Below are 11,597 nucleotides of genomic sequence, written 5' to 3' on the forward strand. Positions count from 1 at the left end.
TTTCTCCACGACACCAAACTCCAGCACCGGGAGGATCCATCCCACCATGGTCACCGCAATCCTCCATCTCCACATTGCCATTTTCATCAAGTCTGGACTTGGGATCCAACTATTCAAGATGCCAGCACTGAAGGGAGGCTCCGCGTCAATCCGCACAGATGATTCTGCCACTGGGAATGCTGGGAGCAGGGATGACCCAAAGCGCCTGGTCCATGGGACTGTGGGGTACAGCACCCCTACTATGGCCCTTTTGGAACCCATGGGGGCTTCCACCAGGGCAAAGGACCAACTTACAGTGCTCCTACTTGGTGCGCTCGGAGACTGTTGCGGCACCAGGGGTGCACAAGGAAACTCCAGAGCCGACCCCCAGTCCCTGTCCTGATGTCAGCACAGGTCCCAGCACCAATGCTGGTGCCCAAGCAGGGGTACTCCCTGGTACTGAGGCCGGTACTGGTACCCAAGTTTGTGTGCCTTGGGAAGAGGCTGGACTGGACGCTATGGCAGCGCACGCCTCTTCCTCATCCCCGAAGGATGAGCTCATGCTCAAGGGGTCCTCCCCGCTGCAGAACGACTTAAGGGCCCACCAAGACTTGTTAAAGTGGGTGGCCTCTAACCTTGGGTTGCAGGCAGAGATAGTCAAGGAACAGGCAGATGGGTTCTTGGACATTCTGTTGGCCGCACCCCTGCGAAGGTGGCCCTGCTCTTACACAATGCCATTTGGGGACCTATTAAAGCCATTTGGTGACTCCTGCCTCCATTCCATCCACAGTAAAGAGAACAGAAAGAAAATACTTTGTGCCTGCAAAAGGCTGTGAGTTCCTGTTCTCTCACCCCCTCTGGGGTTCCTTGTTGTGGTGGCTGCCAACAAAAAGAACCACCAGGGCCAAATGGGGTCTACCCCCAAACCAAAAGAGCCCAGGAAAATAGACCCTCTGGGGAGGAAGGCCTATGCGATGTGGGGGGTCTCCAGTTGAGCATAGCGAACAAGCAGGCTATGATTATAACATGTGGGAAGCAATGAACAGATTCAAAGACAGACTTCCCCAGGACAGCCCACAGGAGTACCCCACCCTCATGGATGAAGGCACGACAGTGGGCAGAGGTTCCTTGCTGGCAGCCCTTGATGCTGCGGACTTGGCGGCCAGATCTATGGCCACTTCTGTGACCATGCATAGGAGCTCATGGTTGCAGGCAGCTGGGTTCCCTCATTTGAGGGTCCTTCGCTCTTTTCGGAGCAAACAGGTGCCAGGCTCCACAGGTTTAAAGACACCAGGGCAACATTGAAGTCCCTGGGCTTACAGTTACAGTCTCAGCGTGGAAGGCAATATAGGCCACAGCAGTATGGCTGTTTCTACTGCCACAAGAACTGATTTGACCAGAGGAGACACAGGAACAAGGGCTCTGGATGCAGACCACCTCTGCCTTCCTCCTCCTCTGCTGGACATTCCCCATCAGCCCTGCACCACTCGGGTGCCTTGAAAACCCATTTTGATGTGTTTATCGAGGACAGTATACCAATTCCTCACAATCTGGATTCAGTTATTCCTATTTTTTCCAACCATCTCTCCATTTCTTCGAGGCCTGGGAAATGGGTCACTTCCAACCACTGGGTTCTAAACACAGTGGAGTCTGGTTATACCTTCCAGTTTATTTCAACCGCACCCTCCCATCCACTTTCCTCATCCCTCTTCAGGGACCCTTCTCACAAGCTTCTACTAGAGCAAGAAGTTCAGTCCCTCCTCAGCATGGGAGCGGTGGAGGAGGTGCCAATTCATCTAAGGGCTTTACTCCTGTTATTTTTTGATTCCCAAGGCCAAGGGAGGTCTCAGACCCATCTTAGACCTGCATCGACTCAACCGATATCTCAAGAGGTTGAAGTTTCACGTGGTCTCTTTGGGATCGATCATCCCATCATTGGATCCAGGAGATTGGTATGCTACCCTCCACTTAAAAGACTCAGCCTTCCACATATCAATCTGGAGGGTGGTGAAGCACTGGAATGGGTTACCTAGGGAGGAGGTGGAATCTCCATCCTTAGAGGTTTTTAAGGCTTGGCTTGACAAAGCCCTGGCTGGGATGATTTAGCTGGGGTTGGTCCTACTTTGAGCTGGGGATTGGACTAGGTGACCTCAGGAGGTCCCTTCCAACCCTAATCTATGATTCCTCCCCACAGAGGAACATGGGGGGAGCAAGTGGTGACCTGCACCCCCCTAGGGGATTGAGGAGCAATACTGAGCGCTCTGTGCATTCAGATCACTGTCCCCACCTGAGCTGTGAGATGAACATTAGGAGCTGCTGCTCTCTTCTCTCCCCTTATGCAGCCCAGGTGGGGAAAGTGACCTGGATGAAGAGAGCCCTGATGTTGCTCCTCGCTCTCCCCCCCCACTAACATCCCCCTAGGGGTCCATGAGGAGGAGCAGCATTTGAGGGGGGAGCAAGCAGCAATGCCAGCTGCTCCATGCATCCAGGTCAGTTTCCCCATGTGGGTGCAGAAGGGTGGTGGAGGGGTTAGTGGTGGGGGGGGGGGGCAGAGGTTAGGGGTACAGGGATTGGGGGGGCAGGGATTGCGGCAAAGGGGGAACAGTGCAGCGTTTAGGGTTGTAGGATTGGCCAGGGTGCAGAAAGGCTGGAGGGACCAGGGAGAATGGTGGGGTGTGCCCTGCCCACAGGGGCTAGGAGCACTGTTTTCCCTAAGGCCAGTACTGGGCCGGGGAGAGGGGCTCGGGCCACATCCACGTGGTGTGGGTCAGTGAGAGAGACTTGGGCCAGGTCCATGCGTGGGGAGGGGCAAGGGGGCTAGCGAGAGGGGTTTGGGTGAGCAGCTCAGCCAGCTCCATGTGGAAGGAATATACTCACCCTACTGCGGCCAGGCTCTGACTTCTGGACTGGCCAGTAGTCAGGGCCTCAGAAGGAAGAGGAGAAGCAGGGCAGCGAGGCCCCGGGAGGCTGAGGGGGAGAGAAGGAGCCTGGGGGGAGGTGGGGAGGACAGGGAGCGGAGTTCTGGCGATTGGATCTAGACTGTTCTCAGAGGCAGCTGATGACAGAACAAGGAGTAATGGTCTCAAGTTGCAGTGGGGGAGGTTTAGGTTGGATATTAGGAAAAACTTTTTCACTAGGAGAGTGTTGAAACACTGGAATGCGTTACCTAGGGAGGTGGTGGAATCTCCTTCCTTAGATATTTTTAAGGTCAGGCTTGACAAATCCCTGGCTGGGATGATTTAGTTGGTGTTGGTCCTGCTTTGAGCAGGGGGTTGGACTAGATGACCTCCTGAGGTCCCTTCCAACCCTGAGATTCTATGATTCTGCTGGGGCCGCCAAATTGGCCGGGGCCTCTGGGCACAGGCCCCATTGGCCTGGGCGGTAAGTTACCACTGAGAGGAAGCTACAGGGGAGGTCTCCGGGCAGGAAGGCCTGGGAGAGACCCTGATCAAACAAGGCAGAGACTGGGAGACAGACAGTAAGTAAAGAGGCCCAGGGGAAACTGCAATATGGGTAAAGGAGCTGAGCTAGCTGTGCAGTAAGAGGCCCTGGGCTGGAACACAGAGTATATGGTGGGGCTGGGTTCCCATACTGGCTGCAAGGAGGGGGTGTAGGAGCCCTCCACAACAATTGTTGAGCCCAGCAAGGGGACAGCAGGCTGAAATGGAGACTGGAGGAGGAAGAGCCCCAGAGCAGGTGGAAGTATTTTTGTTTCTGTTAAAAACAGTTTTGGACTTCTGGTTAGACCGGGGTGCCCAACCTATGGCTCACAGGTCATACACGGTCTGCTTCAACACAATATGCTAACAGGTGATTCATTAGTATTTTGTCATCATGTTTACCTCATTTTACTTTAGTTATGTGTTCTTTACTTCCCCCCCTGTTTTCTATAATTCTGATACACGTTTTATGCACTGTACATAGAAACAACTTATCTAAGTACATACGAAACAGAATCAGACAGGCCCACACAAGGCTGTGCTTAGATTTATTTGGCCCTCCTGTGTAATAAGGTTGGGCACCACTGGTTTAGACAACTGCCATCCCCAGAAGTGGTGGACAAAAGACTGAGTCACTGGATGAGTTACCAGCCAGAGAAACCACCAGTGCGCTGATGTGACCATTGGCAAGGGGCACTAGTCCAGTACGAGAGCTGCAATGCCATGTCTGGCCACAAGGAGCACCTAGTGGTTTGGACTTAGTTACATGTACATTAGAGGGCTATTTCTGTCACTGCAAACATTTTCAAAATGATTTTTTTCTTGCAATAAACACATGTGGCACCATGTTCTGGATATTGGTCTTTTCCATGGATTCTCCCACCACACAGGCATTGCTTGCTCTTCTTTGCAGATAGCTGCTCCAGTTCTTGTTTTAGTCTTCCTTTTGCCTTTTTGGGCGGGAAAGGGGGAGGAGGGTGTGAGGGAGGAAGTGGAGTTTATCTTCCCCTATTTCTGATTTTTTCAATATTGTCGCTGTCCCTTTGCTTATTCACTGCTCTTGCAGATATCAACAGCATGGTTATGTTCCACTTCTGATTGCCACAGCATATGTTCTCTGGCTTCATTGTCTTTGGTGCCCAAAAGTATTTGATTTCTAATAAGTTTGTTGGCAAGTGTACCAAATTGGTCTGATGAGGAGGCTAACGGGCACAGCCTGATTGCAAGTTTGGTTTATAGTTTGTTTCAGTTTTTTATCAGATGTATTGAAAATAGACTTTTCATATATTATTTTTCCTTTTCAGCACAAAATATTTTTCTAAATCATCTAAGATTTGAGGTTCATCTTGCCTTTCCTCCTCCCTCTGCTGACAAATTAGGAGCAATCCTTACCCACTGCTCTGTTCAGTGGAGCTTGGTTTGCCATATTTTCTTTGTCCAATCTTGTAGCCACTGCAGGCCCTGAAGGAGCTCTGTGCCTTTGCATCACAACAGGGATTGGGATGTTGCTCACAGACATTGCTGAAGTGACTTGATCACAAATCATTGACGTGACGTGGACTTCTTGCATGAGGAAACAGCAGCCACATGGCAAATAACTAGAAGGATCAGGCCCTTGAGTGCTGCGGAAAATTACTATAATGTAAAAACAGCAGGAAGTCACTATGAGTATGCAGTTTTAGCAATTGGTCACTGCACACTGAAGGCCCATGAGCACTTTACAGAGTAACAAAATATTTAAAATTATAAAGTCTTCAAATGATATGTTTTATTTTGAATGTTGATCTCTTCCATTTATTTAAGGTTCATCTATTCCAAAGTAAGAAGGAACCATTGTGATCATCTAGTCTGACCTCCTGTATAGCACAGGCCAGAGACCTGCCCCACAATAATTCCTAGAGCAGATCTGCTACACAAACATCCAGTCTTGACTTAAAGATTGTCAGTGATGCAGAATCCACCACGACCATTGCTAAGTTGTTTCAATGGTTAATCATTCTCACTGTGAAAAATTGTATGCCTTATTTCCAGACTGAACTTGCCTAGCTTCAATTTTCAGTCACTGAATCATGTTACCCCTTTCTCTGGTGGACTGAGGAGCCCATTACTAAGTATTTGTTCCCAATGTACATACTTAGACTGTAATCAAATCAACCCTTTGTTAATGTAAATAGAGTCAAGGAGCTCAATCTATCACTATAAGGCAGGTTTTCTAATCTTTTTTGTGTCTCTTCTCTGAACCATCTATTTATCAACATGCTTCTTGAATTGTGAACATGAGAACTGAACATGGTATTCAAGCAGCAGTTGCACTAGTACCAAATACGGAGCTAAAATAATCTCTCTACTCTTTCTCAAGATTCCCATATTTATTCATCCAAGAACTGTAATAGCCCCGTTGGCCACAGCATCACATTTTGAGTTCAAGTTCAAGTGATTATTCACCAAAACCCCCAAATTGTTTTCAGAGTCACTGTTTCCCAGGATCGAGCCCCCCATCCTGTAAGTGTGGCTGACGTTCTTTGTTCCTAGATGGATACATTTACATTTAGCCATGATAAAACACATATTGTTAGCTTGTGCCCAGTTACCAAGTGATCCTCTTCACTCTGAATCAGTGACCTGTCATCTTCATTATTTACCACTCTTCATGTGCAAATTTTATTAGTGAGGATTTAATGTTTTTTTCCAGGTTATTGAAAGAGATGTTAAATAGCATAGGGCCAAGAACCAATCCCTGAAGGAACCCGTTGGCAACACACCCACTCAGTGACAATTCCTCATTTACAATTACATTTAGCGACATATCAGTTAGCCATCTTTTAATTCATGTAGTGTGTGCCATGTGTGACGGGTTCCTCCCAGGGTGCCACCTGGAATTGGGGTACCACTGAGCCCTCTGACTCACCAGCCTGGGCTCCCTCTCACACTGTGCTGCTGTGACAAGCTGCAGACCCGCTTCCGGTCCTACACCTCCACCAGCATTCACACACCCAGCTGCAGTTACATGCAGGGTCCCTGACCAGCCACTGCATGAACCAACAATAGAGAGACTGCAGCCAAGATAACTCCAAGCTCCCCAGGCACACACCCCCCTTCTGGAGTGTTATACCATCTTGCGCTGCACAAGGAACTATACAGTGTAAGCTCATAAGAGTTTGCCCCTCCCTCAATGTGGAGAGGAAATACAACAGCCCTTACCCATTGAGCTAAGATTCCCAAGCATGTCACTCCAAACTTACTGGTTTAGATTAAAACATAAAACAAACTTATTAGCTATAAAAGGATAGATTTTAAGTGATACCAAACAGATCAAAAAATCATAGAAGTTTAGGGTTGGAAGGGACCTCAGGAGGTCATCTAGTCCAACCCCCTGCTTGAAGCAGGACCAATCCCCAATTTTTGCCCCAGATCCCTAAATGGCCCCCTCAGGGATTGAACTCACAACCCTGGGTTTAGCAGGCCAATGCTCAAACCACTGAGCTATCCCTCCCCCCCCCAAATTACCTAATAAATAAACAAAAACACAAACTAAGCTTAACATACTAGAAGGGTAGGATTTGAATTAATCTCTCACCATGACTGATGACGCAACCAGGCTTGCAGATTCTTAAGGCACAAGCTGCACTTGCTTTCAGCTTGGGAACCCCACTGCTGCTCCAAGTCCCTTTTACTTAGGAGCTTTTCTTAGGTGTTCAGTTGTGGGGGAATGAAGAACAACTGATGATGTCACTCCCTGCCTTTATAGAGCTTTAGCATATGGCAGGAGCCCTTTGTTCCAGACTCAGTTTGTGTCATGTGGCCTGGTCACATGCCCTTGCAGAACTTGCTGAATCATAGGAGCCATTACTTACAGGCTGTCTGGAGCCTTCTCAGGGAGGCTCACCCAGTGGGAGAGAAGCTTCTCCTAAGGCCTTTTGTTCTACCTAATGGCCCATTACCCTGAATAGGCCCTTCACAGCCAGCTATCTAGACTGGAAGCATTTTGCCTAGTGGGTATCACCCAGGTGTGAATAATGTGAAATATAGATGCATAGTCAATATTCATAACTTCAGATAAAAAATGATACATGCATACAAATAGAATAACATATTCAGCAAATCATAACTTTTCCAATGACACCTCACATTCCCCATCTTGCATTATAATTATGCCGTAATCATATCATAATATCACTGAAGAATATGGGATGCAGTGTCGCATCATGTTAATTTTATATCGTTATAGTATTTTAATCAAAATGTCATATTATACCAAGTCAAACACATTGCTTTGGAGCCTGGGGCGGAGCAGGGGGTTGAGCACCCCTGGGACCTGGAGGAAGCCAGTGCCTGTGCACATTACAGAAGTCTCAGTATGTTGCATCAACACGATTACGTTTAGTAGCCAAAGTTGTAATCTCATCAAAAAAAGATATGACCTTAGTTTGACAAGATCTGTTTGTCATAAATCCGTGTTGATTTGCATTAATTATATTACCCTCCTTTAATTCATTATTAATCAAGTCCTGTATGAACTGCTCCATTATCTTTTCCATGATCAATGTTAGTCTGACAGGCCTGTAAATATCCAGGTCATCCCATTTACCCTTTTTAAATTGGCATAGATCATGTGTGACAGGTGCCATAGATGGACACATATCAAATGTATCCCAGACACATCAGAAAATCCACATTTGGGACAAAGTAGTTTGAAATCTTTCTACACTCCATGCATTCAGAAGCACTGATTCTGATTTATTTCAGTAACATATTGAACTGACCTGCCTCACCGATGTGTTTGATCACCCTCCACTGGCTCCTTCTGCTATTGCATCAAATTTAAACTGGTCACCTATCAGGCTCTATACAAAACTGCCCCTACCCAACACCACTCTGCCAGTGTTGTCATCCTTACCCATCCATTTGTCAGTCTCTCAAATAACCTCCTCTGTGCCTTTCTTCCTGCATCATCCATGCATGGTCCAGCTTACCTGAACTCATCTGCAGGACCCCTCTCTCCTCTCACTTTTCAATCCCTCTTAAAATTCATCTTGTTTGGCTGCCAACAGCTAATCTTACTGGTTTCTGTAAAACAACCTTGTTGTTTTTGTCCTTTCCTGACTGCTATTTGCCTGGTCAGTGTTAGATTGTGAGTTCCTTGTATGTCTGAAAAGTACATCACAAAATTATGGTTACTACCACAAACTAATAATCGTAATAATAAAAGTAGAGTTTTGCTTAGCCACATTTGTACTGGATGATGGTTTGCCTGAGTACCTAGAATAGTGAGGCAGGAGTGATGTTCAATTTGTGTTTTATTGTTGATTTAAAACAAAAACAGAGTATCTGCCCCAAATTTTCCAACTATAATCTCTTAGTAAAGCTTGGGTTTTTTGAACATTTTCAAGAGGATCTGTTACTTAGTTTCTGAGTTAAATTGGCTTTTAAAAATGTTGCTCAGGAAAATCCAGTACCTGAAAAGAATCTTGTGATATTACAGGCCCATGTAGCTTAGAAATGACAGACTAGGTAAGGTCATAACCCTGCACCTGGGACGGTGGCAGGGGCGGGGCTCCTTGGGGTTATATAGTTATTTTGTTAATTAACAAACAGAATTATTAGTGTTATTTATCATAACTGAATCCTTATCCTTCACTATAAGCCAACAGAAAAAATAAAATTTGGCTACTTCCATTCTCCAACTCTGCCATGGTTTAGGAGAGGAATCAATCTAAGGTTCTCCTCTAGCCTCATGACCACAATGTCTGAGCACCTCACAGTCTTTAATGTGTTTATCCTCACACATCTCTATAGAGTGGGGCATTTTGCAAGAAGGGAACTGAGGTCCAGAGAGACTAAGCGATTTACCCACAGTCACACAAGTCTCCTGAGTCTTAGGCTAGATCCTTCATACTGCCTTTTGTTATATGCTCCCATGATATTTACGGCATCTGAAATGGGGACAAACGGAGCATGGGTGTGGCCACTCATGGGACATTTGTGTTATGGAAGAGAAGATTTTTGACAAGGAACAAGTGACTTGATGGGTACCAGAATTGTTTGGGAATCTAGTTTTCCCCATCTAAAGGGTCTGCGGCTTCCCAGGACTAGGGGGAAGGGATCGTGGAGGGGGCGGTAGTGGGTTTGCTTATGGCAGTGTGAGGGTGCTGGTTGTGATGGGGTGTGAATCCTGGAAGCCATTGGAACTGCTGTGCCCCCTGACAATTCAGCTGGGTTGGCCTCTCCACCTGCTCTGCTGGTGACTCACAGCCAGCCCCTCTGAGGACTGTCACCCAAAATGATAGCAAGGTGGTGCCACACAACCAACTGAGTCACCTGAGTGCTTTACCTAAGCCACTCATGGACCAACAACAGAGGCACCAGACAATTTCCCAGCTCCCCAGCCTTGCACGCCTACTGGAGTATAAACCCAGAATTGTTCTGTCTTGCACTGAACAGGGGTCTGTATGGTGGAAGCTCATTAAATTAGTCCGCTTCCCCCTCAATGTGGGGAAGATATGCAACAGCCTTTTTTACCAGAGCTAAGATTTCCAAACACTTCACTCAAAGACACAATGATTAAGATAAAACATAAAACAGGTTTATTAACTACAGAAAGGTAGATTTTAAGTGATTACAAATGATAGCAAACAGATCAAAGCAGGTTACCAAGGAAATTAAACAAAATCACAATCTCAGTCTCATACAAACTAGATAGGATTTGAATCAGCAATATCTCACCCTGTCTGATGATACAAGCACGTTTTAGCTTCCTTACACAGGCAGAGCTTTCTTTCCTGCCTGGGACCCCCTTCCCCAGTTCAATGTTTGTTTCTCCAGTGTTTCCAGGTGTTGTCTTGTAGGAAAGAGAGTCCCTGTTATGATGTCACTTTCTCCTTATATAGTTTTTCCATAGGCCGGGAACCCCTTTGTTTCAAGCCAGGTTTCTTTCCCAGTTTGTGGAAAAGTATAGGTACCAAAATGGAGTTCAGTATCATGTGGGCTGGTCACATGCTCTTGCATGCCTTGCTGAGCCACTATTTATAGGCTGGCTGAAGTGTTCCAAGGTGAGGACAAACCTTTTCCATGGTCCATTGTCTTTCGTGATGGGCCATTAGCACCGTTTAGCTTCTTCATTGTTGTACCTGAAAGGCTAGTTGTAGGTGTTTCCAACCTAACAACATCTTTCAGTAACACACACAGAGCAAAACTTCAAAACTGCACATACAATGATAACACATACAATCCAACAGGATATTAATGTTTAACAGATCAAGACTTTTAGAATGATACCTCACAAGGACTACTTTGTACAAAACATAATTATATGACAATGGTGAATGTGGGGGTGCCAGGGTGTCACGGTGGTATTTGTGGAAGGAAGGGTTGGAAGAGTACGGTTCTGGTGCATTCTCTAGGGTGCCTGGTCTCTGTGCTCAGGGAGAGTTCTGTGCTTGTGTACCTGGGCAGAGGGGCTGCGCTATTCATTGCCTTAGCTTCTCATTTTAGGTACACTAGAATAAACGCACCCTAACTGAGACAAGGGTTCTGTGTGTTCATTTATAAATAAATAATGAAGCAGCACAAATACATTCCAGGCACTTGGCTGAAGTGCTTACCAAGGGCCAACGCAATAAAGATTTCCAACAAAGATTTCCACATCTGTCAAAATACACAGCCAGTGAGTACATTGCCAAAATTAAGATGGCAGATGGGACATTCTGATGCAGCCACATTTTGACATGACACCAAACTAGGACTCCTATTCAGACAGTCCGATGCGACCCTCCTTTGGCTTGTGTCGCAGCCCTGATTGGGAGAGGAGTTGCTGTTGACTGACTGATCAGTGAGCTTCCTCCTGCTCATTTCCAGCTGCTAACAAGCACTGGAGTTGCCATACTTAGGAGTCTGCAGACAAATCACTCCCCAAGGAGCATCACAGCAGAGGTGGAGGTCCAAAGGGCAGAGGGACAGTTGTATTATATGTGAAGCAGCACCATAATGCTGCATTTCAAGCTTCTTGTAAGGCTGGGGTTTGTTCTTATCATTCTTACCAGGGAACTGTGGGGAGATTTAGCTCAGCACTTCTTGGTTGTTAATGGTTGGGGCTGAGGCTTTCAAATCCTACATCCCAGAAGGGCTCAGGGAGCAGCAGGCCTGTTGTGCGGCAGTGACATTAACTCCACCTTACAGAAG

This window comes from Chelonia mydas, chromosome 21 (assembly GCF_015237465.2).
Source record: "Chelonia mydas isolate rCheMyd1 chromosome 21, rCheMyd1.pri.v2, whole genome shotgun sequence".
NCBI classification, from domain to species: Eukaryota; Metazoa; Chordata; order Testudines; family Cheloniidae; genus Chelonia; species Chelonia mydas.